Source organism: Cricetulus griseus, chromosome 8 (assembly GCF_003668045.3).
Source record: "Cricetulus griseus strain 17A/GY chromosome 8, alternate assembly CriGri-PICRH-1.0, whole genome shotgun sequence".
NCBI classification, from domain to species: Eukaryota; Metazoa; Chordata; class Mammalia; order Rodentia; family Cricetidae; genus Cricetulus; species Cricetulus griseus.
This window is the reverse complement of record NC_048601.1, coordinates 98,886,129-98,911,440: the sequence shown is the minus strand read 5'-3', so window position 1 is coordinate 98,911,440 and position 25,312 is coordinate 98,886,129. Positions and strand designations below refer to the sequence as shown.

Below are 25,312 nucleotides of genomic sequence, written 5' to 3'. Positions count from 1 at the left end.
GGTTATTTCAATTCTTTTGTAACTGTGGAGGTTTGCTTTGCTGCCAACTATGTGGTCAATTTTAGAGAAGGTTCCATGTGCGCTGAGAAGAAGGTATATTCTTTTGTGTTTGGATGGAATGTTCTATAGATATCTGTTAAACCCATTTGGGTCATAACTTCTGTCAGATCCTTTGTTTCTTTGTTAAGTTTCTGTCTGGAGGTCCTGTTTAGTGGTGTAAGGGGGGGTGTTGAAATCTCCCACTATAAGTGTGTGTGGTTTTATGTGTGATTTGAGTTTTAGTAATGTTTCTTTTACAAACGTAGATGCCTTAGTATTTGGGGCATAAATGTTCAGAATTGAGACTTCATCCTGATGGATTTCTCCTGTGATGAGTAGGAAATGACCTTCTTCATCTCTTTTGACTGATTTTAGTTTAAAGTCCAATTTGTTGGATATTAGGATTGCTACCCCTGCTTGTTTCTTGGGTCCATTTGATTGGAAATCTTTCCCCAATCTTTAATTCTTAGGTACCGTCTGTCTTTGAGGTTGAGGTGAGTTTCTTGTAAGCAGCAGAAGGAAGGATTCTTCTTATCCATTCTGCTAATCTGTGTCTTTTTATAGGGGAGTTAAGACCATTAATGTTGATGGATATTAATGACCATTGATTATTGTTCATTCTTGTTTGTTTTTGATTTGGTGATGGTGGCAAGATTATGTGTGGGATTCTATGTCTTTTTTCTTTTGACTGTTGAAAAATTGGGATTATCTATTGCCTATGTTTTTCTGGTTGAAATTAACTACCCTGGGCTGCAGTTTACCTTCCAGTACTTTCTGTAGGGCTGGATTGGTGGATATGTATTGTTTGAATCTGGTTTTAGCATGGAATATCTTGTTTTCTCCATCTATAATGAAAGCTTTACTGGGTATAGTAGTCTGGGCTGGCATCCATGGTCTCTTAGTGTAGGTGGAATATCGATCCAGGACCTTCTGGCTTTCAGAGTTTCCAAGGAAAAGTCAGGTGTGATTCTGATAGGTTTGCCTTTATAGGTTACTTGACCTTTTTCCTTTGCTGCTCTTAATATTTTCTCTTTGTTGTGTATGCTTGGTGTTTTAATTATTATGTGGCAAGGTGACCTTTTTTTTTGGTCCAGTCTATTTGGTGTTCTGTAGGCTTCTTGTACTTTCATTGGCATGACTTTCTTTAGGTTGGGAAATCCCTGCTGAACCCCCCAGAAAGGGTGTGCCTTACATGCTACTACCCACTAGACTGTGCCTCGGCTCCTGCTCCTTCTGAGGAAAGACTTGATCCATGAGTTTGTCTCCTATTGAGACTGAGACTCTGAGGAAAAGGAAAATGCTGACCTCCCTTTGTGTCCTCAGCATGGCTCATAGTGACCTGACCTTAAGAAGCTCCATGGTTGTTTGTTGAGTGAATATATGATGTAAAGGGCAGCCTTCTGATATCTTGGAGGACAGATAAAGTTCTCTCCAGGCTACAGCGTTGGTCTAGTGAAAACCCAGACACATCATCTCATGTTTTGGTCCCTTACAGAAACTTATGTGTGAACTCAAGGAAAACATCACAGCTAAGTGTCCTTTCCAGGGCCAAAGCTCATGTCTTTAGCACCCCTCAATAGAGTGGGCATTGAGATGGCTGCCTAAGTGTGGAGAGGGGAAGGGAGGAGGACAGACTTCTATAGAACAATCTTTCAAGCCAAGATCATTAGGAGGAACCAGTAGATCATGAACACGTAGGGAGCCTTGGTGTGATGCCAGGGTGGAAGAGGTGCTAATGAGAGATTACCTTACCTATAAGTGGGGGTATAGCTCAGGGGTAGAGCATTTGACTGCAGATCAAGAGGTCCCTGGTTCAAATCCAGGTGCCCCCTTACTTAAGTATGATTTTGGTAGTTAATTTTCCACATTAATCATGGGGAGGACATCAATGAGGCATGGAAGTCTCCATTAGTTGAGGTGTCTTGAATATACTTGAGAGCCTCCCTCTCTGGGCTCCATACTGCAGTAATTTGATGGTGTGAACCAGGATAACTTAGTCTCCTAGCAGAACTCTCACCCAAGGGCCCAGACACTCATGACTCTGACTCCACACTCTCCCCAGTATGCACAATGGTCAGAAACTGAAGATGTCAGAAGGACAAAGAAAGAAAATGTATCACAAAGGAAGGAAGATGTGGGCTTCACTCAGACTTTTGCAAGTACAGGGTTCAATGAATGAAATGTGAACTCAGTAGCAAATGTTAAAGAAATCTAAGGCCAAAGGAAAGATTTTAAAAACCTAGGCTACAAGATCTGATGCATATAGGACAAGAATTTATGAGGGTAGATAATTTTTCAACAGAAACTCTTGACACTAGAAGATGATAAATTTGTTTGGGGCACCATGACACCTCTCACCACACCACAAAAGGTTGTGTCCCATCCCTGGAACTGGGATGTTTTATTTGACAAACATGGATTCTCAGAAAATCATATCCTCTGTGTAGGGCAAGTCCAATTAATCTCTGGTGTCCCAGAGAGCCCCCCAGGACATCACAGTCCATTGGCATTGCTCTCAATTGCACAAGAGAACTTTCTGAGCAAAACCTATGTGCTGAAGACACCACATAAATTAGTCGCAAGACATGTGAACCAAGTTGGCACTGACCAGGAACTTTTCTTCCTGTTGATTAACTTTCATCCTGCTGGAGGGTGCTTACAAAGTCATCAATTGTCTCACCAAGATGTAGACTCTGTGAATGCAATAGTGATTTGCATGGAAGGTAACCACCTCTTTTTGTTGGATTTGAGACCTGCTCCACACAAGGAAATAGATACGTGGTACTGCAAACTTAAGAACACATGGCAGGTAGGGCAGGGTAGGCCAGAAGCAAATGTTCTTGGTCCCGACTTGAGATCCTTTGAACCAGATTCTCTGGGAACAGGACCTGAGAATGACCTCTGTCTCTAAGACACTCTGGGGATGATTCAGACTCATGGGTTGTTTATAGCTATTAATTTTACATAATCATTTCTATGCTACAGATGTGGAAAACATTTGATAAATCAGGCCTAAAGAAGACAAGCCTCATAATGACCATGTCATGGCAGAATTCACATTTAAGATGAAGGGGCCATTGCACCCACCTTCTTGAGCAAGGATGGAGCAGCCTCCATTGTCTCTCTTCTTCCTACCTATTAGTCTCCATTTGCATACACCCTCAGTGTATCAGAAGACGATAAACCTGAGAACAGAATCAGTCCTCAGAATTTGTGGAGGAATGAGAACCAGAGAGTCTATGGTCTCAGGAGCACAACATGGCCAGCAGCATACTGTCTTGTGTCTGGTGCTACCTGACATGTAGGCAATTGCTCTACTACTGACTTTTGCCCTTGTCCCTGTGTAGACTCTCCTCATTACAGCATCTCTGCACTGCCTCACCAAAGGTCATAATGTTCTTTGTGACTCTCGGCACCTGTTCCCTAGGAAACCAGACTCACCAAGAATAAAACGTAATATTAAGAAGAGAAAAGGACACTGTAATCTCCCAACACTGTTGTGTGTGTGTGTGTGTGTGTGTGTGTACACAGGCAAGCATTCATGCATGTTTGATGTGTTTCTATAAGAGGGCATATGTTTGCCATGGAGCACATTGGAAGGTCCAAGATGTCAGACCTCAATATCTGATTTATTTGAAGCAGAGTGCCTTTTATTGCTTAAAACTGGGAAATATACAGTAGGCTAACAGCCAGGACCCTCCAGAATCTCCTGTGTCCAACTGCCACTTTTGCTTAAGAGCTCTTGATTACATATATGTGCCTCTGCATCTGGATTCTTCATAACACACACACACACACACACACACACACACACACACACACACAGACAGACACACACACACACACACACATACACACACACACATACACACACAGACACACACATACACACACACATACACACACACATACACACACACATACACACACACACACACAGACACACACACACACATACACACACACACAGACACACACACACACACACACACACACACATACACACACACACACACACACAGGAGATAGATAGATAGAGAGAGAGAGAGAGAGAGAGAGAGAGAGAGAGAGAGAGAGAGAGAGTTTCTCAGGTTAGTGCAACAAGTGGCATGATGAGCCACTCACTAGACAGCATTGTGACAATTGGATTTGGGGGGCATCTTAGTCACTGTGCAGAAATAGCTGAGTCTTCTGCACAGTGTTGTGGGTCTGCATGCTCCTTCTGTGTCTCCAGCAAAGACTGCAGGCTGTGGAGCTGTCCATGGAGCTCCTGCCATGTCAGGCTCTGCTTGGCCATACACATGGTTTTGTAGCAAATGGTGTCTGAAAATTTGAGTCCAATGAACTTAAAATGCTGAAGCATGACAGCCAGAGCAGGAATCCTGAAAATTTAGAAGAGGTGCCAGCCAACAACCTCTATTGGATGTCCACATTCCAACAATCAGCCTGTAATCCAAGAGGCAGTCTGCTTCACTCCCATTGACGGGAATCCCCTATACCCAGCTCTGGAGAATCAGTTGGAGTTCTCCAGTTTAGGCAGAAAACCACCTCCCTTCTTACAGCCCACATCTTTGGGCTCATTGTCCACCGCCAACTCCTGTTGTTGTGCTGGCTTCCACACATAGTTCTAGATGCAGATGCTGGTTCATGCTACTGAAATTGCCATGGCTGAAGATTAGGGAACCCACCCCATCTTCTAAATATGATGAAAACAGAGTCACCTGAAAGATCTGGAATCCAAGGAACACACATAGCCTGCTGGATGCACTTTACACTGGTGAGCTAGCAGATGGTGAATCCCAGACATCTGAGTTTTCTTGTCACACAATGTGCGCAGTATGCGGAGAACCAGGAAGGATACCAGTCACCAGGAGATGGATTAAGGTGGCCTTTTGTGGTTTCTGAGACTATAAGTAGGATCATTTTGTCACATATCACTGGGGACATTTAAACCTTGGACAAAGGATTCAAAGGCTGAGAACACAGTAAGAATCAGGAGTGATGCAACTGAGCATTGTTCAGTTTCCATGAGTTCTTAGGGTTTCTGCATTTTGTGTTATTGTTAAATTCTAACTTTAAAACATGGTGACTTGATAAGATACAGAGGGTTATTCCAATGTTTTTGTATCTATTGAGGTTTGCTTTGTTGTAGATTATATGGTGGATTTTAGAGAAGGTTCCATGTGGCATTGAGAAGAAGGTATGTTCTTTTGTTTTTGTATGGAATGTCTGTTAAACCCAATTGAGTCATAATTTCTCTTAGTTCCTTTATTTCTTTGTTAAGTTTCTGTCTGATAGTCCTGTCTGGTGAGAGTGGAATGTTGAAGTCTCCCACTATAAGTATGTGGGTTTTCATGTGCTATTTAAGTTCAAGTAACAGTTCTTTTAAAAATGTGGGTGCCTTTGTATTTGAAGCATAGATGTTTAGAGTTGAGACTTCATCTTGACAGATTTTTCCTGTGATAAATATGAACTTACTTCATCTCTTGATTCATTTTACTTTGAAGTCTAACATATTAGATAATAGGATAGCTACACAAGCTTTTTTGGTAGGTCCATTGGATTTGAAAATCTTTCCAACCCTGTACTCCGAGGTTATGTCTGTCTTTTAAGTTGTAGTGTGTCTCTTGTATGCCGAAGAAGGATGGATTCTGTCTTCATATCCATTCTGTTACCCTTTGTCTTTTTATAGGTGAAATAAGACCACTGATATTATGGAATCTTAGTGACCATTGATTGTTCTTTTTTGTTTCTTTTGTGTTTGTTGTTGTTGGTGGTGTGTGTGTGTTTCCCTCTTTTTTTGGCTTTTGGTAATGTAAGATTATTTATTGCCTATATTTTGTGAGTATAGCTAATTACCTGGAGTTGGTGTTTTCCTTCCAGTACTTTCTGTGGGACTGGATGGGTGATATGATATTCTTTGAATCTGGTTTTGTCATGGAACATCTTGTTTTTCTCCCCATAATGATTGCAAGCTTTGCTGGTTATAGTAGTCTGGGCTGGCATCTGTGGTCTCTTAGTTTGTAGACCATCTATGCAGGACCTTCTCAGCCTTTCTGAGATTCCACTGAGAAGTCAGGTATAATTCTGATATGTCAGCCTGTATATGTTACTTGGCCTTTTTCCTTAGCAGCTCTTAATATTCTTTCTTTATTCTGTATGTTTGCTTTTTTTGTTATAATGTGTCAAGGGGAGTTTTGTTTTGTTTTCTTTTGTTATGTTTTGTTTTGTCAAGTCTATTTGGTGCTCTGTAAGTTTCTTGTACTTTCACAGGCATGTCCTTCTTTAGGTTGAGAAACTTTTCTTCTATGGTTTTGTTGAATATGTTTTCTGCACCTTAGAGCTGAGCTTCTTCAACTTCTTCTATCCCTATTATTCTTAACTTTGGTATTTTCATGGTGTCCCATATTGCCTGGATATTTTGTGTCAAGGATTTGATGGACTTAACATTTCTTTGTTCAATGAATCTGTTTCCTCTAGTGTATCTTCAACACCTGAGATTCTCTCTTCCATCTCTTGTGTTCTGTTGGTTAGGCTTGCATCTGTAGTTTCTGATCCCTACTCAGATTTTCTATTTCCAGCATTCCCTCATTTTGTGTTTTCTTTATTGCCTCTGTTTCAGTTTTCAAGTCTTGAACTGTTTGAATTGTCTTCTTCACCTGCTTGATTGTGTTTTCTTGGCTTTCCTGGCTGTCTTTAAGAGATTTGCTGATTTCTTGCATTTTTTTTGTCTTTTTTTCCATTTCTTTAAGGGATTTTCACATTTATTCTTTAAAGGCCTCTATCATCTTCGTAAAGTTGTTTTAAGGTCATTCTCTTCTGTTCCATCTGAGTTGGGATGTCACGTCTTGCTGGTGTAGAGCCCCTAGACACTGGTGGTATCATATCACTCTTTATGTTGTAGAATGTGTTCTTACACTGTCTCTACCCATCTTTCCTTCCAGTGGGTGAAGTTATTGCCACTTCTGGTACATGTAGGCCCAAGATTCAGATGGCCGCAAATGCAGTGCTGTATGGTTTGGGCTGCCCCCAGGTCTCTGGGGATTTGGGTCTTCAACGAGGAGGGAAAGGAAAAGGCCCAGCAATCACCTCTCTGAGTGGGTACAGGACCAAGGCTTTGATGGCAGCAGATGCTGTGCTGGACGGTTTGGGTTCCCTCAGGTATCTGGAGATTTGGTAAGGACTAGGCAATGTGCCCAAGTCAAGGCCTCCAACAAGGGGAAAAGGAGAGGGCCCAGAATACAGATGCTGGAGATATGAGCAAAGTTCCAGAGCACAGGTGCTGGAGACATGAGCACAAGTCTAGAGCAGAGTAGTTGGGCCGACAAAGGAGGGATGGTGCAGCCTGTCCTGCAGGGGCTCCCAGGAAGTGTAAGGTTGGTTCCCACTTCACTTTCCAGGAGTCAGGAAGGCACAGGAGAGCCTTCACCATGCTTACGCCCCACACTCTTACTGTGATTTAATTGTTCTGGGGGAAGGCCTGGGAAAAAGACCTTTTATAGATACTTCAAGTGATTCTAATTTATTTGGGGTAAAGAAACACAACAATATATCCTTAGAATTTACTGGTTCAAGGAGAAAATATTTTAACACTAGAGCGTAGTAAGAAGAAATTAAAAGTAGGTATCTATGTAAAAGGTCAAAACTAGATACGTATTGGGGCACCAGGATTTGAAAGAAGACCTTCTTGAGCTGCCATCATAAACTCTACCACTGAGCTATACCCCAAAGAGGCTGAGTACAGCTAATACTTCATTAGAATCTCTTCAACCTTCGTTCAACACCCAGGATACCTACATGTTCATGATCTGCTGTTAATGATCCAGAAATCCACAGGTTTTCTACATTGATGTCTCCCATTCCTCTGCCCTCTTCAGCTTTGAGTAGCCGAATGCGCATGCACACACACACACACTCTCTCTCTCTCTCTCAGGGTGTGGTAAAGGCATCAGCGTTGACATTGAAAAATGCCTGTCTGTGGGTTTGTCCATAAATTCACACAGAGATAGGACAAGACCTTTTGGTCTTTGGTAATTGATGACCCTCAGATGAAGCTCAGGGAGAGTATTCCCCATGATCAAAGCACTCAGGAAGACACTAGGACACTCTGTGATATCTTCATTCAATAAACACTTGAGTAGCTTGGTAGTTTCTGGACCCTGTCATCTTCAGGGCGTGGTGAAGTACACTTGTAGCTGGCCCTTAGGAGGCATGGTTACCGTGTCTCCCTACAGTGTTGAGTACATACAGACAGATAAAACATTGTCTTTTTACTTCACAAAGTTTTATTCTAAATAGAAGACAACTAATGGGTAAAATGTTTCCACAGAGGTGACAGGACTAGAATTGACAGGGCAGGGTAACCAGGAGTGAGGAACACCTTCATGGGGCTCCAGAGAGGAGATTAAGCAAGAGCCACTAGAAGCTAGTTCTACTCCAAGACTCCTCTAAGCTCAATTTCCTGCAGTGAGTGAGCCACCTGTTCACAGCCTTAGAGGATAATCTATGACTTAGCATGGGTGACTGTGACCTGAGTGGGCCTCAGAAAGCAGCACACAGATAGGGCATGAGTAGCATGCAGCACCCAGGTGAACAAAGATCAGGACATAATATGGAAACATCCACGACAAGGGACAAGGAACAAGGTGGTCACAGGGTGTTTTTGGTTCTTCAAAGACAACATGAGATATTTTATGATCTGGCATCCAAAAGGAATCCTGGCAAGGGGGCACCTGGATTTGAACCAGGGACCTCTTGATCTGCAGTCAAATGCTCTACCCCTGAGCTGTACCCCCACCTGTCTATAAATGTCTCACAGACACTCAGATCTTGCATGGCCCCTCCCTGGCTATTAACATCACAGGTAATCTATGCCATCATATTCTTCCTCTTATGAGGCCCAGCTGTGAGCTGTCTTTGCACATGAGTGTCTCAGGAATGGCTAGCATCCTCCTGCCTTGGACCCCAGCTGAAGCAGTGGCATTAAATTCAGGAGGCCTGCTGCTACAGCCCTCTTCAACCCATCCAAAGGAGCTATATGAAAATACACTGGCTGCTTAGCTGACCTTTGGAGGTGAGTGGGATGCAGAAGTAGACAAAAGGGAAAGTTCTCTGTCCCCTGAGAACTCCTTGGTCAGACGCTCTGGGAGGGACCCAGGGTCTGATGTGTCTCTACAATCTCTGTGAACAATTCTGACCTACACACTATTAGATGTTATTCCTCTTTTCTCTGCCTTTTTGTGCTGTAGATGCGAAATAAAAAGACAGTGATTAAATTAAGAACAAATCAAACACTCCTGCTTAATGACCAAGTCCACAATGATGACAAGGGACCTATGGAGACTTTGGTGTCTTCAGCATGGCACAGGACAGTGGTTGCTAACTTGTGATCAGCAAGTGACAGAGTCTTGGAGCAGGGCTTGATTGACAAAGAGCCTCTGATTTTCACCCTTACACCTGTGTAGATTCCCTCACTGGCCCAGGCCACTTGCACTGCCTCACGCAGGGATGTAGTTAGGACACATGGAACGTCTCATTTTCAAGGACCTCAAGGACCTCATTCAGATAGGACTCTCTCAGGCGTAAATTACCATGTCTTTCCCACAGACCTACCTCAAGACACCCAGAATCCATGTGTGCCCAGCACACTGAAGCCTTTGCTACTCAGCAATGTGTGGTAAGATGTTTTATCTCTTTTGGATTTTGTGCTCTTTTGAGGGTCCTGCAACCCAGCTCCCAGGTAAATTTTACCCAGTGTCTTATTCTTAGTTATGAATGCCAGGCCTCAGCTTGGCTTGTTGCTTGTCAGCTTTTCTTAAATCATCCCATTTACCTTTGCCCTCTGGACTTTTACCTTATTTACTTCTGTGTATCTTACTTTCCTCCTTACTCCATGGCTGCTTGAGTGGCCCCTGGCGTCCTCTCTTTGTTCTCTTTCTCTTTACTCCATGTTTATCATAGCTTTCCTCTCTGCCTACCAGCCCTGTCTTTCCTTGCTCCTGCATCACTCTTGGCCATTCAGCTCTTTATTAGGACCTCCAGCTGTATTAGACTGGCACAGAAACACAACTTGACAGAGTTAAACAAATGCAGTATAAACAAAAGTCACACACCTTAAAATAATATTCCCCAACAGCAGTATGTGGCCTCAGGTGGAGACCCACTGTGCAGGGCTGGAGTCCTGCTCTACTTCCCTCCTGTGGTTTTGCCTCCAAGTTCTCAACCCTGGCTGTTCTCTCCCCACTGCTGTGTAATATTACTTTAACTAAGCAATGATGTGTTGCATTTGTTTGTGTTGTGTTATATTCCTTTAACCATGTAAAGGTTGTTGCATTTGTTTGAGTTGCATTTAACTAGGCAAAGATGTGTTGCATTTGTGGTGCATTTGTTTACTTATGTAAAGATGTGTTTATGTTTTAGCTTACCTGCCTAAGGCACCTGATTAGTCTAATAAAAACCTGAGTGTCCAATAGCTAGGAAGAGGAGGGCTGGGCGAGGCTGGTGAGCAGAGAGAATAAATAGAAGAAGGCGAGAGGAGAGAACAGGGGAGAAAGAGAGGGAGACCCCCAGAGCCAGTCATCCAGGAAGCCTGCACCAGACAGAGTAAGAAAGGAAGTAGGACATACAAAATGAAAGAAAATTAAAAACCTAGAAGCAAAAGGCAAATGAAAAGGCAGGTTCAAATAAGTTCTCGGAAGCAGCTGGGATGAGCATGAGATAAGGCTGAGCATTCATAGCTAAGAATAAGTCTCCATGTCATGATTTGGGGACTGGCTGCCAAAAGAAAGCCTGCTACACTCCACCCGGCTCTGACCCTCAGCAGAAGCTTGTATTGTGAAATCATTTCTGGGCTTTTCACCCTCTGCTCTCCTGCCTCATCATTTTCTGCTCCTATATTTGAAAGAAAAATGTTAAAATCAGAGAGATTTTAGCCCCATGCTTGACCTAATCTATCATCTCAGCATCAGCAGGGACCAGGTAGTCAGAGCTCAGCCCACAGCCTGCACTGAAGTGGCTTCAGGTATCTCTGACCTGAGAACCCTTTCTCAGGAAGCATCACAGTGAGGGTAAAAGACCTCACCGAGGCCAAGGATGTAAGAGAGGACAGCAGCCAGAGGATGCAGAGTGTGGAGACAGAATGAGAGAGGAAACCAGGGAGGCTATAGCAAACTTTTGTGATTGACCTAAGATGATCAGGACAATCACAGAAAGCTTCTTCTTGGGAAAATATTCATTTGCATTCTATCTAGTAAACATACCTCCACTGTAGATTTCATCCATAGAACAAGACTTTTCCAAAGAGGTAAAACCATTACATCAACACCAGGCTCAGGAGCCTCATGGGTGAATTCCTACAAATATGTAAGCAAATAACATGAACAGAAGATTACCACAGCTCAATGCACTGTGGAGTCAGCACAACCGTAATATACAGTTTACAGAGAGGCTGTGTGTGTGTGCCTTTGTATTGTGTGTGTGTGTGTGTGTGTGTGTGTGTGTGTGTGTGTGAGTGTGTGTGTGTGTGTGTGTGTGTGTGTGTGATTCTCCAGATGAGCATTAATGATTTTTAGGTAAATGTTTTCATGTTACTAGAAATAGACAGCATGCTGTTTGTATTTGGTGACTACTAACCATCAACTTTCCCCAGGGTTTCACAGGAATATTCCAGAAGACTTCTGGATTCAGCATTGGCTCTTCCTTGCCACTGTCACTCATTACAGAAAAATATCCCAAGAAAGGCTCTTGTGAGACATGGAACTTGTCTTTCAACATCCTCCAAACTCCACAGGAGTCTGTCACTGATGTGGCAATTTACACAAGAGACAAGGACACTGTGCCCCCAGCACTGTGCAGATTTAATTCTGTGTTTGGTTTACAAAATCTCAGTCTGTCTGTAGAAAGCACTGAGGCCATCAATACAGTGCAAAGTGTATGGGTGTCTGCATGTCCCCTCTGTGCCTTCAGTAAAAACATCAGGCAGCTCCCCATGATATGCACCAGAGATCCAACTCGGTGAGGCTCTTTGGGCCTTCACAGAGAACAGCTGCCAAGAAAGTCAGGGTCTTTGGTGGGAAGTTTGTTACAAGGAGTGACATTTAAAACATTGTCACATGGGTGCCACAGCACAGATGTTAAGCCTTTAGAACACATGCCAGTCAGGTGCCACCACTGGCTGTGAACCAGGCCCATTAGCATTACGCCTGTGGTCTCTGGAATCCATATGATTTGTGGCTCTGATATGTCACCTCTGTCATCCTGAGATCCCAAATCACCAGCTCTGATGAGCCAATTAGATGTCTCCAACTGCTGGGGAATACCATTCCAGTACCCCAATTCCATTTATTTTATTTTATTTTATTGTTTTTTTGAGACAGGTTTTCTCTGTATAGCTTTGGAGCCTATCCTGGCACTCGATTCTAGACCAGCCTGGCCAAGAAGTCACAAAGATCCATCTGCCTCTGCCTCCCAAGTGCTGGGATTAAAGGTGCGTGCCACCAACGACCGGCCTCACTCCATTTTCTTTAGGGTCCATTACCTGCTGTCCATTGCATCTGTGTGTTGACTTCCATACTCTGACTGAGAACCACCAATGGTTGTTTATAATTAAACACTGCATTTTTAGGTTTAGAGAACTCACTCTGTGTTCTAAAAATTCTGAGGACTTGATGACTTTGAAGACTTGAACTTATATACACAACCAGCTGTCACATTCTTATACTAATGAGGAGTCTGATGGGTGATAGCAGAGACCTGCCATCACTGCTTGGGTCCAATCCATCTGACACAAGTAAGTAGGTCCATACTGTGAATATGGTCACTTAGGTTGCAAAAATCACATGGAAAGGGGGCACCTGGATTTGAACCAGGGACCTCTTGATCTGCAGTCAAATGCTCTACCCCTGAGCTATACCCCCACCTGTCTGTAACTGTCTCACAGACACTCAGAACCTGCATGGCCACTCCCTGGCTCTTAGCAACACAGGTGCACTTGCCAGTGCTCTGCCATCATCTGCTTCCTCCTATGAGGCCCAACCCTGTGCTGTCTCTGCACATGACTGCCATGTACTCAGGAATGACTAGCATCCTCCTGCTTTAGATCCTAGCTGAGGCAGGGGCATTAAATTCAGGGGGCCTGCAGCTCTAGCCTTCTTCAACCCATCCAATGGGGCCATATGCAAATGCACTGCCTGCTTAGATGTCCTTTGGAGGTGAGGGGGAGGCAGGAGTAGGCAAAGGGGAAGTTCTCTGTCCACTGAGAACTCCTTGGTCAGACTCTCTGGGAGGGACCCAGTGTCTGTTGTGTCTCTACAATCTCTGTGAACAATTCTGAATGACACACTATCAGGTGTAATTCATTCCAGTTCTATACTCTCACTGGTACCAATGCGCCCACTTAATAAACTTCATCTGAGTGGTGATGTGTTCTAATTATAAAGTTAAATTACAGATCCCCTCAGACCTACTTAAGAGAAGCAGCCAGACCTGTCTGGTGAGATGCCCTCCTCAGCTCTGAAGTTTTCAGGCCCATACTTTTTCCTTTGAATTTTTATTGATTCTTTTCTCATACAACGCATCCCAACCTCAGCCTCCCATCCCTCCAAAGCAGCCAGTCACCCCTCATGCTCCTCCTTCCGCTCAAGAACCACTGCTCCTCCATTTCCCTTCAGAAAAGAGAAGACCTTTTGGTGATATCAATAAACCTGGCACAATGAGATGCAAGGAGATTAGACAACCCAATAGTAAAAAAGGTACTGAGAGCATGGGAAAGACTGAAAGACATCTTCACTCCCACTATTAGGAGTCCCACATAAACCCCAAGCTAAACAACCATATATACACTGGACCTAGACAGTTCCCTGCAGGTGCCATGATTGCCTCTTCAGTCTTGGAGCCCCATGAGCCCAGCTTAGTTGATTCTGTAGGCCATGTTCTCCTAGTGTACTCCACCCATCTGAAGGGGGGAAAAGCTCACATGGGAAATGCCCACCCTCCACTGCCAGCCCAGTTCTGGGCTTTGTCTTCTTATTTCTGACCACATGTTCAGAAGACAGCATGGAGGAACATAATTTATGGTATGACTTTCATTTATGGTCCCTGGACAATGGCTGTCTGTAAGGCTGAAGTGCCTGGAAATTGCAGATTTCTATATCATGTCCTTGCCTTCTCTTTAAAGGCTGCACAGCCAGAGAAACTAGATATATACAACAATAATGGAGACATTTAATAGGAGTAGGAGGGACACTGAGCATGTAAAAAGAGGCAGCTTTGTTTAGGATCAAACGTGCAATAAACAGAAGACAATCCATGAACAGAAGACAATTCATAAATTTATTATAGGGGGCACCTGGATTTGAACCAGGGACCTCTTGATCTGCAGTCAAATGCTCTACCCCTGAGCTATACCCCCTCTCTGTCAAAAATGTTTAATAAGTTCTTTTCAACTTCATAGTATGTTCAACATTCCTAACTTATACTTTATATTGGACATTCCGGCACCACTGCCTCCACAAACTCATCCCAGACAGGTGCCTCTCCAGTCTGCTGTTGTCATGTCAGCTCCTCCCACACACATATCAGCTTATGTGAATAGCACAACTGGGACAGAGAGACATAAGCCATGACAAAGGACATTAGATTTACCTGCATGACTTCTTCAGTTATTCCCATGTTCTGAGTGTGAAGAGATCCTGCCTAACTTCTTTGGAGAACTATGTGGTCCCTGCATGTGACTTCGTCTCTCCAGTCTATGGATGATCTGTGCGTTAGCCCCTGAGGGTGGTTTCTGAGTTGATGGTAAAGATGTCTCTTCAGGCCCGAGTTTGTCATCCATGAGCTATGACAGCATAGTAGGAGGACACAGAGGGTCAGGGAATGCTGAAGATGTGGTCTCTACCGTGGCCTTCAGGTCTATCACCACTACATAGACTCATTGCCGTTTGTTTTCATCAACATATATGACACAATTCAATTATTGTGAAAACTCATTATTAATGTAAAACATTATTGAGAAAGAAGCACAAAGCCTCTACAAATTCTTTTCTTATTGCTCCTGTCACACAAAGGAAACCATTCTCTCTTCTCTGTGCACTTATGCAAAATACATACACCATGGTATGCCTTATTCAATCAGGTCTAGACATCAGTAACTAACTGACTTAATAGATGCAAAGTGTATTTCCTTTCTTCTTTAATACTCTCTTTCCCATTAATTTCATGACCCAACCTTTAGTTGGTTGACCGTCTATTTTTTTATCATGATGATTTTTAACACTGTGTTATGTTGAATGTGCATCATTCTAAACAGGAAGAAGTCATCTGGTAGAATTTTTTATATTCCTGAAGCTTATATCAGCCTTATGGATAAACTATGGCATATCCTTTACACATGTACATTTTCCACAGACCTTAAGTTCTCTATGAAATGCTTTAAGAACAATTTTCCATACATAGGTCATCAGATAGTGAACATTTCTACTTTGTCTTCCAGGAGTGAATTGGGCTCCAGATCCTTTTGTTCTGGTTGACCCAAAGGTCTGTTTGATGATAAAGGCCCTGTGACTTCCTTCACCTTCACCATGAGATGCTTCTTTACCACCATCTCTTCTGTGTGGAAGTTTCTCTTTCATAGATTGCAAGTTCTCCAATGTTTCTTAACAAAATGACATTCCTTCTTTTGGGAGATGAACCCTTTGTGTGAGAGGTAAATAGAAGTAAACTTCTAGCCTTTGTGTTCCTCATGTGACCTATAATTCTTTCCCCATTCTATGCTGAGAATCTGGACATTTAATTTAAAGATTTTTCATGAAATAATGTGGCTTTGGAATGAGAACAACCCCTATAGGTTCCTATGTTTGGTTTGTACTTGGGGACTGTTTAGGAAGGATTGGGAGGTATGGACTGTGGAGGAGATGTGTCACTGGAAGGGGGCTTTATGGTTTCAAATCCCATATCAGGCCCAATGTTACTCTCTGCTTTCTTCTTGTGGATCAGATGTTAACTGTCATTTACTGTCTCTGTGCGATGCCTGTCTATATGGAACCATGTTTGCCACCATGGTGATAATGAACTAACCTCAGAAATTGTAAGCAATCTCCCCTCAATAAGTGCTTTCTTTACAAGTTGCCTTGATCATGGTGATTTCATGGCACTAGTACAGTATAGTAACTATAAGTAACACTATAATAATACATAATAGTAAGTGAGCAATTGATATCATGGCCTGAGTTATTGTAATGGCAGACTTGACCATGCTGCTTGTTGGAGGATTACGGAAGAAGATAGGACTTTGGTTTCTGAAAGCAGATGAATGGGTTAAGTGGTACTTAATATGCCAATGTTAATAGGAGCTTGGGAAACAGTGCTCAGAGCAATGTGGTTGTAGAGGTCCAGCTCAAACAGCTTTAGAGAGGAAGAGACTTAGTCATCATGATGTTTTGGCAAAGAATGTGGCTACTTGTCTTTGTCTTAAAAATCTTCCAGAGGCTAAAGTGCAGAGTTTTGGACTAATGATGTCAGAGGAGATTCCAAGACAGCTTGTTGTTGACTGTGCCATGTGGTATTGCTCATCACTCTTACACAAATCTACAATGAAAAGGAGCAAGAGGTGCAAAGGAAAATACAAAGTTTATGACATTGTTTCCTTGGAGTCATCCATCACCTTTGGCTCTTACCACCTTTCTGCCTCGTCTTCAACACAGAACCCTGAGACTTAGTGGAAGGGTTTGATGAAGACATCCCATTTAGGACTGAGTGCTGCAAAGTCTCTCATTCTCTGTACATTGTCCAGTTGTGGGTCTCTGGGTTAATTTCCGTGTACTATGAGGAGAAATTCTCTGATATGGATTGAGCAAAGCACTGATCTATGGGTATAGCAATGTGTCTTTAGGAGTCATTTTATTGCCATGCTCATTTAGCAAAAGAAATAGTAGAAGGTTTTTCTCCAAGGGCCCATGCCCTATTTCATCTCAGAGTCATGGTCAGTTTAGCATTGTCTGATAGTTGTTCCATCTCATGTAATTGGGCATAAACCCAATGTTTTAAAAGTTGTGGTTATGCTAGGTGGTGGTGGCACACACCTTCAGTCCCAGCATTCTGGAGGTTGAAGCAGATGGATCTATGAATTCCAAGACACCCTGGTCTAAAGAGCAAGTTCCATGACAGCCCAGAGTACACAGAGAAACCCTGTTCCAATAAAAATTGTCGTGACCCAGCAAGTCTCAGCCTCAGTCCATGAGGGTCTACCTGAGTGGGGGTGTGTGGACCTGGAAGCTCCGAGCAACCCAATGGCGATAAAGATCAAACATAGGCATCTTGTCATCTTCAGAGAGCTCTCAGTTCCATGTTGTGGAACTAGAGTCATTTCTTTATTAGCCATCTTTTCTGGTGTTTCTTAACCATCCTGCTAATACCACGAGGCAACCATTTCTCTCTTTGTTCCCTCGTTGCTCTGGCCACTTGCCTCTTAACTACTAACTTTTTGTCCTCACAAGTTATTCACACACCTCTAGCTCCTCCACCCAGGTGAGGGCCTACCCAGATGCTTAGGCACATACAGATGCAAATAAGAGGCCATGGTAAACAGTAGTAGCCTCGTGGCAATTAACAAATCAATGGTGATCTGAGCTTCCTGGCACCACCACTGTTTACAGCAGCCAGAGACTGGGACCCAAAATATTCCATAACAGAGATATTCGGTCTCCCACAAAAAATTTAATAATAATTGTAACAATAAATCTTCTCGTCAAGCCCTACTGCCATGTGGGCGCACTCTGCCAGGCCACCAAGTTCTGCCCACAGCCTCAGTAAGGTCCCAAGTTACACACAGAGTCTTATATTACTTAACAATGCTGGTCTCCAATTCAGTAGAATTTCTTATATGCTAGCTCAGTCTTATCAACCATAATCAAAAGACGTAACTTATGAAGTATGCTGGTGGTAAGGGCCCTCTCTTGCTGGTGGATCACATGGTGGCTCCAGAGCAGAGAGCAGGAGAAAAAGAAAGAGGAAGAGAGAAGGGATGACTTCCGGTTTGTCCTGCTTATATATGAGTCTGCCTGCAATGTCACTTCCTGCCTGTATCTCAAGACTTCTTTTTACTACATTTCCCAGATTCTTCCTCAACTCCTAGTCCAGCCTTACTTGATGCCCTATTGGCCAACAGTGCTTTATTCAACAACCAATAAGATAAACATACACAGAAGGACATCTCCCATCATCTCCTCTTTTCTGTCTAAATAAATAGAAGGGTAACTTATCTTTTATAATAACTGAAGAAAACTGTAACCATGACAATCTGTCTTTAACTCCATCAAAAACCACAGAAGGATAATATATAAACTCTAGAATTGACAGAGACATTTCACTACCTGGACAGTCAACCAAAATTCCTCTGTAAAGTTGGGGCATCCATCTTCAGCCCATAGGCCACAGTGTGTCTGGCACACTTGTCTATTTCAGCAGGAACCCTTCAAGACTGCTCATCTTGTTTTGTAAATTCATCAGTCACTTTTTTGTGGGTCCTGCATATCCAGTTTATGCAGCAACAAACAGTCCATGCAAGATCAGTTTCTTGCCCAAATGGCTAATCTTTCCATGTTGAAGGCAAACTCCATAATGAGTTTATTCGATGCCCATTCTCCATTCTGATGTAATTGGTGTGCCAGGAGCAGTGGGGTTCACTGTCAAGAAGGACCCTAAACCATTTAAATGACATGTATTCTGTAGATCTTTGAAAGGTTTGAAGACTATCTATCCATCTCAAATACATCTCTGTATATCTAGAAAACATAACTAACCTAACTGTAGGTTGTGATTATTGTTGGTGACTATATAATCTGTATTTAATTATGCATATCACAAAATTGACCTTAAATTTGTATCAATAAATGAAAATCCATACCAATGTATTAATCTCCATATCCTATTCCCTCTTTTTTCTTTAAAAAGGAACTGGCTGTGATCATTACCATTTATAATGAACCCCATTTAAATGAAAACAAACATTTCTAAACAATTTGGGAATTTGAGCGTCGTTCATTCCAAACTGCTTCCTGCTGGTTGGGGGCAATGTCCATACCATATGGATCATGATAAAACACAGAAATCTGGCCGTAGTCATCTATGGCTACATCATCTCAGCTGTTTTGGATGTAGGATCATTTGGGCCACTGCTTCAGGGGGTCTTGATTGAACAAACCAATTTATTCTGGAAGGAATCCAGAGCTTTTCATTTCTGTGAAAACACAAGCAAGAAATCTTTTCCCAAGTAGCCTGTCTTTAGACTTAAATTTTGAAGTCAAAGCATTTTAAAAATATATAAGTTGTATTAATTTAGCAGCATATATATTCAAATGTATTTTAGCAGCTATAACTCTTTCCTCAGCAATTTAAAGACAATTTAACATATAGTATCCAGATTCTGTGAGTATTTTCCATCTTTATGTGGCTTTTTATTATTCTATTTCTTTTATTTTTATTTTTTTCTATTATGAGAGAGTTTCTCTGTGTAGTTTTGGCTGCCCTTGAATTCACTCTGTAGACCAGGCTGGCCTTAAAATCACAGAGATCTCCCTGCCTCTGCCTCCTGAGTGCTGGGATTAAAGGCATCTGTCACCACTGCCCAGCTACTCTATTTTTTGCCTCTGCTTCTGGAGTGTTGGGAATAAAGGCATGTACCTAGACACCAAGCTAATCTATTTCTTCCTGTTTCTTTTTTTCTCACAGCCTACATATATTTTTAAACACAGCTTAAACATTTAGAGGTTTTTCATCTGAAACTGGCTTTATTGGAAATCTTTACCTTATTCTGCCCACACAGTCTTTTAACTGTTAAACAACACTGCCAAAATTAAAGAGGCAGGTTTAATCAACAAGCAATAAAATAAACATATTCACAGAAGGATATTTCACATCAAATAAAGATAATAAATTAAAGTTGTGATTACTCCCATAACATTCATGTCAATATTGAACCAGTGTGTCTTAGAAGCAGATGACTGTTATAGGTAACAGGGTTTTATCTGGGTGATATTGATGATTACCTATCTCCTCTGGTAATGTGTGGACCTTCCAGCACCATGAGTATTTCTCAATATGGATGAGGAAGTAGAGCACCAGCTTAGCTTCTCCATGTTTACAACATAAACAAGTGTTGGCTTCAGAGAATAAGTCAACCTCAAGATGCAGCAATCCCATCCTTAAGTATCTATCCAAAGGACTCTCCCTTGTACAGAAAATGTACTTACTCATCCATTTTCATTGCTGCTCTGTTCATAATATCCAGAGACAGGAAACATGCTGGACATCCATCAACTGATCATTGGATATTGAAAGTGTGGGACATGTACACAATGGACTATTATTCAGACATTAAGAAAAATGAAGATTTCAAAATTTCAGGAAAATGGATGGAGCTAGAAACAATCATCCTGAATGAGGTTTAAATAATAAAAAATCAAATATTGGATTTTTCTCTTATATGCAGATGCAAGCTTTTAAACATTTGATCTGTGAGTTACATCTGAAATAACCACAGAGGTTAGGTACATATTAAGCCACCATGTGGTAGGAAAGGATCTTCCAAAGAAGGGAAAAAGAGCATATAGCACTATGGAGAGATAATGGGAAATTAGAATAGAAGATTTAACCAGGAAGGAGAATGGGAAAGAAGGGAAAGAGAAGTACTATGGGGAGAGACAATTAGCACTGGCCTTTTGAAACTGATGTGGAAGCCTACTTCAATAGAGGTTCCCTAAAATATATACCTATATCACATGAATTGAAATGCCACCAAATAAAACCTCCAGGGCCAGGAATCTGTTATACCTGGCTGAATTGGTGGCTAAGTGGGCTGCATGAACAAAATGAGCATCGCCAACTATTCACAACCTGATGGTAAGACCCTATAACCGAAGAGAAAAAAACTGTTTCTTTGAAAATATTTTCATTAGCTTTTGAGAATTTCATACAATGTATTTTGATCATATTCACCTTCAATGCCTTCTTTTAACTCCTCTTCACAGATCCATCCCACCTTTACAACCCCAGCTTTGTGTCCTCCAATTTGTACTATCCCCACACTTCTGGGTGTGGAGCCATCCACTGGAATATTGTTGACATACCATGAGTCACACCAATTAAAAAACTGTTCTCTCTCCTCATAAACCATTAATTGCTGAAGACCCAATCCTTTGAGCTTGGCTTTACAGGTGGGGCTGTAGAAGGAGCTGTATGTAGGCTTCTGGGCATCAGTGCTTCTGTCCCAGCTGTGAATTCAGATAGGAGAGAACAGGACATGAGGAGGAGGAAGAAAGGCTTGCAGTTGGCTCAGGGCTGGGCCTCAAAGGAGAAAGCAAATGACAGCAGAATACTAGCAAGTACACATTTCAGGGAGTGGCCATACAGGTTCAAAGATGTTTATTAGAGATACATGAATCAGATGGGGGTATAGCTCAGGGGTAGAGCATTTGACTGCAGATCAAGAGGTCCCTGGTTCAAATCCAAGTGCCCCCTTCCTACTGTATCTTTTAGATACAACAGACAAAATTTGAAGTACTGGTTAACATAGAGACAACCAATGTACTGTGTTCCTGGATTCTGTTCATGCCTGGTCCCTGGTCTCCTCTCTGAGAGGAGCTCATCCTGGACTCAATGTGAGACTCATTCAGTTCACACTCATGTTGTGGTACAGGCTTGCCCTCCAAGGTTGCACAGGGCTCAGTCAGTGCAGGAAGTCAGCAAAGAGGAGTCCTATGAAGTTGAGGAGTGGGATTCTTACTCTGGCAACTTTCTATATTCAACCCCTTGGGAAGGCCCTGCTGAACCCCCCAGAAAGGGTGTGCCTTACATGCTACTCCCCACTAGACTGTGCCTTGGCTCCTGCTCCTTCTGAGGAAAGACTTGATCCATGAGTTTGTCTCCTATTGAGACTGAGACTCTGAGGAAAAGGAAAATGCTGACCTCCCTTTGTGTCCTCAGCATGGCTCATAGTGACCAGACCTTAAGAAGCTCCATGGGTGTTTGTTGAGTGAATATATGATGTAAAGGGCAGCCTTCTGATATCTTGGAGGACAGGTAAAGTCTCTCCGGGCTACAGCTTTGGTCCATTGAAAACCCAGACCCATCAGCTCTTGTTTTGGTCCTTTACAGAAACTTATGTGTGAACTCAAGAAAAACACCACAGCTAAGTGTCCTTTCCAGGGCCAAAGCTCATGTCTTTAGCACCCCCTCAATAGAGTGGGCATTGAGATGGCTGCCCAAGTGTGGAGAGGGGAAAGGAGGAAGGCAGACTTCAATAAAACAATCTTTCAAGCCAAGATCATTAGGAGGAACCAGTAGATCATGAACACGTAGGGAGCCTTGGTGTGATGCCAGGGTGAAAGAGGTGCTAATGAGAGGTTACCTTACCTATAAGTGGGGGTATAGCTCAGGGGTAGAGCATTTGACTGCAGATCAAGAGGTCCCTGGTTCAAATCCAGGTGCCCCCTTAATTAGGTATGATTTTGGTAGTTAATCATGGGGAGGACATCAATGAGGCATGGAAGTCTCCATTAGTTGAGGTGTGATGAATAAACTTGAGAGCCTCCCTCTCTGGGCTTCATAATGTAGTAATTTGATGGTGTGAACCAGGACAACTTAGTATCCTAGCAGAACTCTCACCCAAGGGCCCAGACACTCATGACTCTGACTCCACACTCTACCTAATATGCATAATGGTCAGAAACTGAAGACGTCAGAAGGACAAAGAAAGAAAATTTATCACAAAGGAAGGAAGATGTGGGCTTCACTCAGACTTTTGCAAGTACAGGGTTCAATGAGTGAAATGTGACCTCAGTAGCAAATGTTAAAGAAATCTAAGACCAAAGGGAAGATTTAAAAACCTAGGCTACAAGAACTGATGCATACAGGACAAGAATTTATGAGGGTAGATAATTTTTCAACAGGAACTCTTGACACTAGAAGACGATAAATATGTTTGGGGCTCCAGGACACCCCTCACCAACACCACAAAAGGTTGTGTCCCATCCCTGGAACTGGGATGTTTTATTTGACAAACATGGATTCTCAGAAAATCATATCCCCTGTGTAGGGCAATTCCAATTACTCTCTGGTATCCCATAGATCCCCCCAGGACAGCACAGTCCATTGGCATTGCTCTCAATTGCACAAGAGAACTTTCTGAGAAAAACCTATGTGCTGAAGACATCACATAAATTAGTCACAAGACATGTGAACCAAGTTGGCACTGACCAGGAACCTTCCTTCCTGTTGATTAACTTTCATCCTGCTGGAGGGTACTTACAAAGTTATCAATTGTCTCACCAATGTGTAGACTCTGTGAACTGCAATAGTGACCTGCATGGCAGTTTATGAGTGTAACCAGCCCTTTTTGTTGGATTCATGGCCTGCTCCACACAAGGAATTAGATATGTGGTACTGCAAATCTAAGAACACATGGCAGGTAGGGCAAGGTAGGCCAGAAGCAAATGTTCTTGGTCTCCACTTGAGAATCCTTGAACCAGATTCTCTGGGAACAGGACCTGAGAATGACATCTGTCTCTAAGACACTCTGGGGATGATTCAGACTCATGGGTTGTTTATAGCTATTAATTTTACATAATCATTTCTATGCTACAGATGTGGAAAACATTTGATAAATCAGGCCTAAAGAAGACAAGCCTCATAATGACCATGCCATAGCAGAATCACATTTTAAGATGAAGGGGCCATTGTACCCACCTTCTTGAGCAAGGATGGAGCAGCCTCCATTGTCTCTCTTCTTCCTACCTATTAGTCTCCATTTGCATACACCCTCAGTGTATCAGACGAAGATAAACCTGAGAACTGAATCAGTCCTCAGAATTGTGGAGGAGTGAAAACCAGAGAGTCTATGGTCTCAGGAGCATAACATGGCCAGCAGCATACAATCTTGGGTCTGGTGTTACCTGACATGTAGCCTATTGCTCTACCTGTGACTTTTGCCCTTGTCCCTGTGTAGACTCTCCTCATTTTACTGCATCCCTGCACTGCCTCTCCAAAGGGCATAATGTTCTTTGTGACTCTTATCTCCTGTTCCCTAGGGAACCAGACTCACCAAGAATAAAAAGTAGTATGAAGAAGAGAAAGGACACTGTAATTTCCCAACCCTGGGAGTGTGTGTGTGTGTGTGTGTGTGTGTGTGTGTGTGTGTGTGTGTGTGTGTGCATGCACGCATGCATGCATGTTTGATGTGTTTCTACAAGAGGGCACATGTATACCATGGAGCACATGGGAAGGTGCAAGGAAAGCATGAGATGTCAGACCTCAATTTCTGATTTATTTGAAGCAGAGTGTCTCTTATTGCTTAAAACTGGGAAATACACTGTAGGCTAACAGCCAGGAGCCTCCAGAATCTCCTGTCTCCAACTCCCATTGCTTCTGGCCTTTTGGTGATTATAGTGTCACTGAGAATGTAGCCCATAGAATTAATGGGGTATAGAAGAACTGGTTCTAGAAACTTCAGTAAATGAAGACTTTCTAACTTCATGAGTGGCCTCACTAAGATGAATGTGGTAGGTCAATAACCAGAATCCAACATAAATAAGGGGGCACCTGGATTTGAACCAGGGACCTCTTGATCTGCAGTCAAATGCTCTACCCCTGAGCTATACCCCCACTGGGACCAGTGTACTGAGTTAATAAGTTTCACCATGAGTGATGATACATTCTGACTATAAAGTTAAACTACAGATCCTCTCAGACCTACTTTCCAGAGGCAGCCAGACCTGACTGGTGAGATGTCTTCCTCAGCTCTGCAGCTTTCAGGCCCATCCTTGATTAGCATCACCTGCCAAGGAAATGGATAGGAGCAGCCTGGAGACCTGAGCCTATTTCACACTGCTGTCTTGGGTTAACTCCTGACCTGGCCAACTGCCTTCCACCTGGGCCCCAAGACACACCTCTCCACCTTCTCTAAAGAGAGAACAGAACAGGCCACCACTCAAGGTTCTCACAGGGCCATAGCCGGCACTGTGGAGGGTGGGAGTTTCCCACATGAGCTTCTTTGCCTGCCAGAGCCCACTGCTCACTTGGTTCATCTTCAAAGGCTAACGCCTGGCTCAGCTGCTGTACCAGGGAGAGAGGGACCCTACAGTGTTGCTGCTGCCAGTGCTGGCTAGGGCCCTGTGAGAACCTTGATTGGTGTACCAAACAGTTCTACCAGCTATGAATCAAACATTCAAATATAAAAGCCTTTGGGGACCATGCTCACTCAAACCATCACATACAATAGACAGTA

The 25,312-nt window shown here is 42.8% G+C and overlaps 7 non-coding genes across 7 annotated transcripts; 3 read left to right on the top strand and 4 right to left on the bottom strand.

The window, feature by feature from the left end:
• The first annotated feature begins 1,799 nt into the window (after window positions 1-1,799).
• Window positions 1,800-1,871, top strand: Trnac-gca. Its single transcript has one exon. It is a non-coding gene; the product is annotated as a tRNA-Cys (tRNA).
• A 6,891-nt stretch (window positions 1,872-8,762) lies between these two features.
• On the bottom strand, window positions 8,763-8,834 carry Trnac-gca. Its single transcript has one exon. It is a non-coding gene; the product is annotated as a tRNA-Cys (tRNA).
• A 4,047-nt stretch (window positions 8,835-12,881) lies between these two features.
• Trnac-gca lies at window positions 12,882-12,953 on the bottom strand. Its single transcript has one exon. It is a non-coding gene; the product is annotated as a tRNA-Cys (tRNA).
• Window positions 12,954-14,374: 1,421 nt separating this feature from the next.
• On the bottom strand, window positions 14,375-14,446 carry Trnac-gca. The gene has a single exon. It is a non-coding gene; the product is annotated as a tRNA-Cys (tRNA).
• A 7,031-nt stretch (window positions 14,447-21,477) lies between these two features.
• On the top strand, window positions 21,478-21,549 carry Trnac-gca. The gene has a single exon. It is a non-coding gene; the product is annotated as a tRNA-Cys (tRNA).
• Window positions 21,550-22,451: 902 nt separating this feature from the next.
• Trnac-gca lies at window positions 22,452-22,523 on the top strand. The gene has a single exon. It is a non-coding gene; the product is annotated as a tRNA-Cys (tRNA).
• A 2,095-nt stretch (window positions 22,524-24,618) lies between these two features.
• Trnac-gca lies at window positions 24,619-24,690 on the bottom strand. The gene has a single exon. It is a non-coding gene; the product is annotated as a tRNA-Cys (tRNA).
• Window positions 24,691-25,312: the final 622 nt, after the last annotated feature.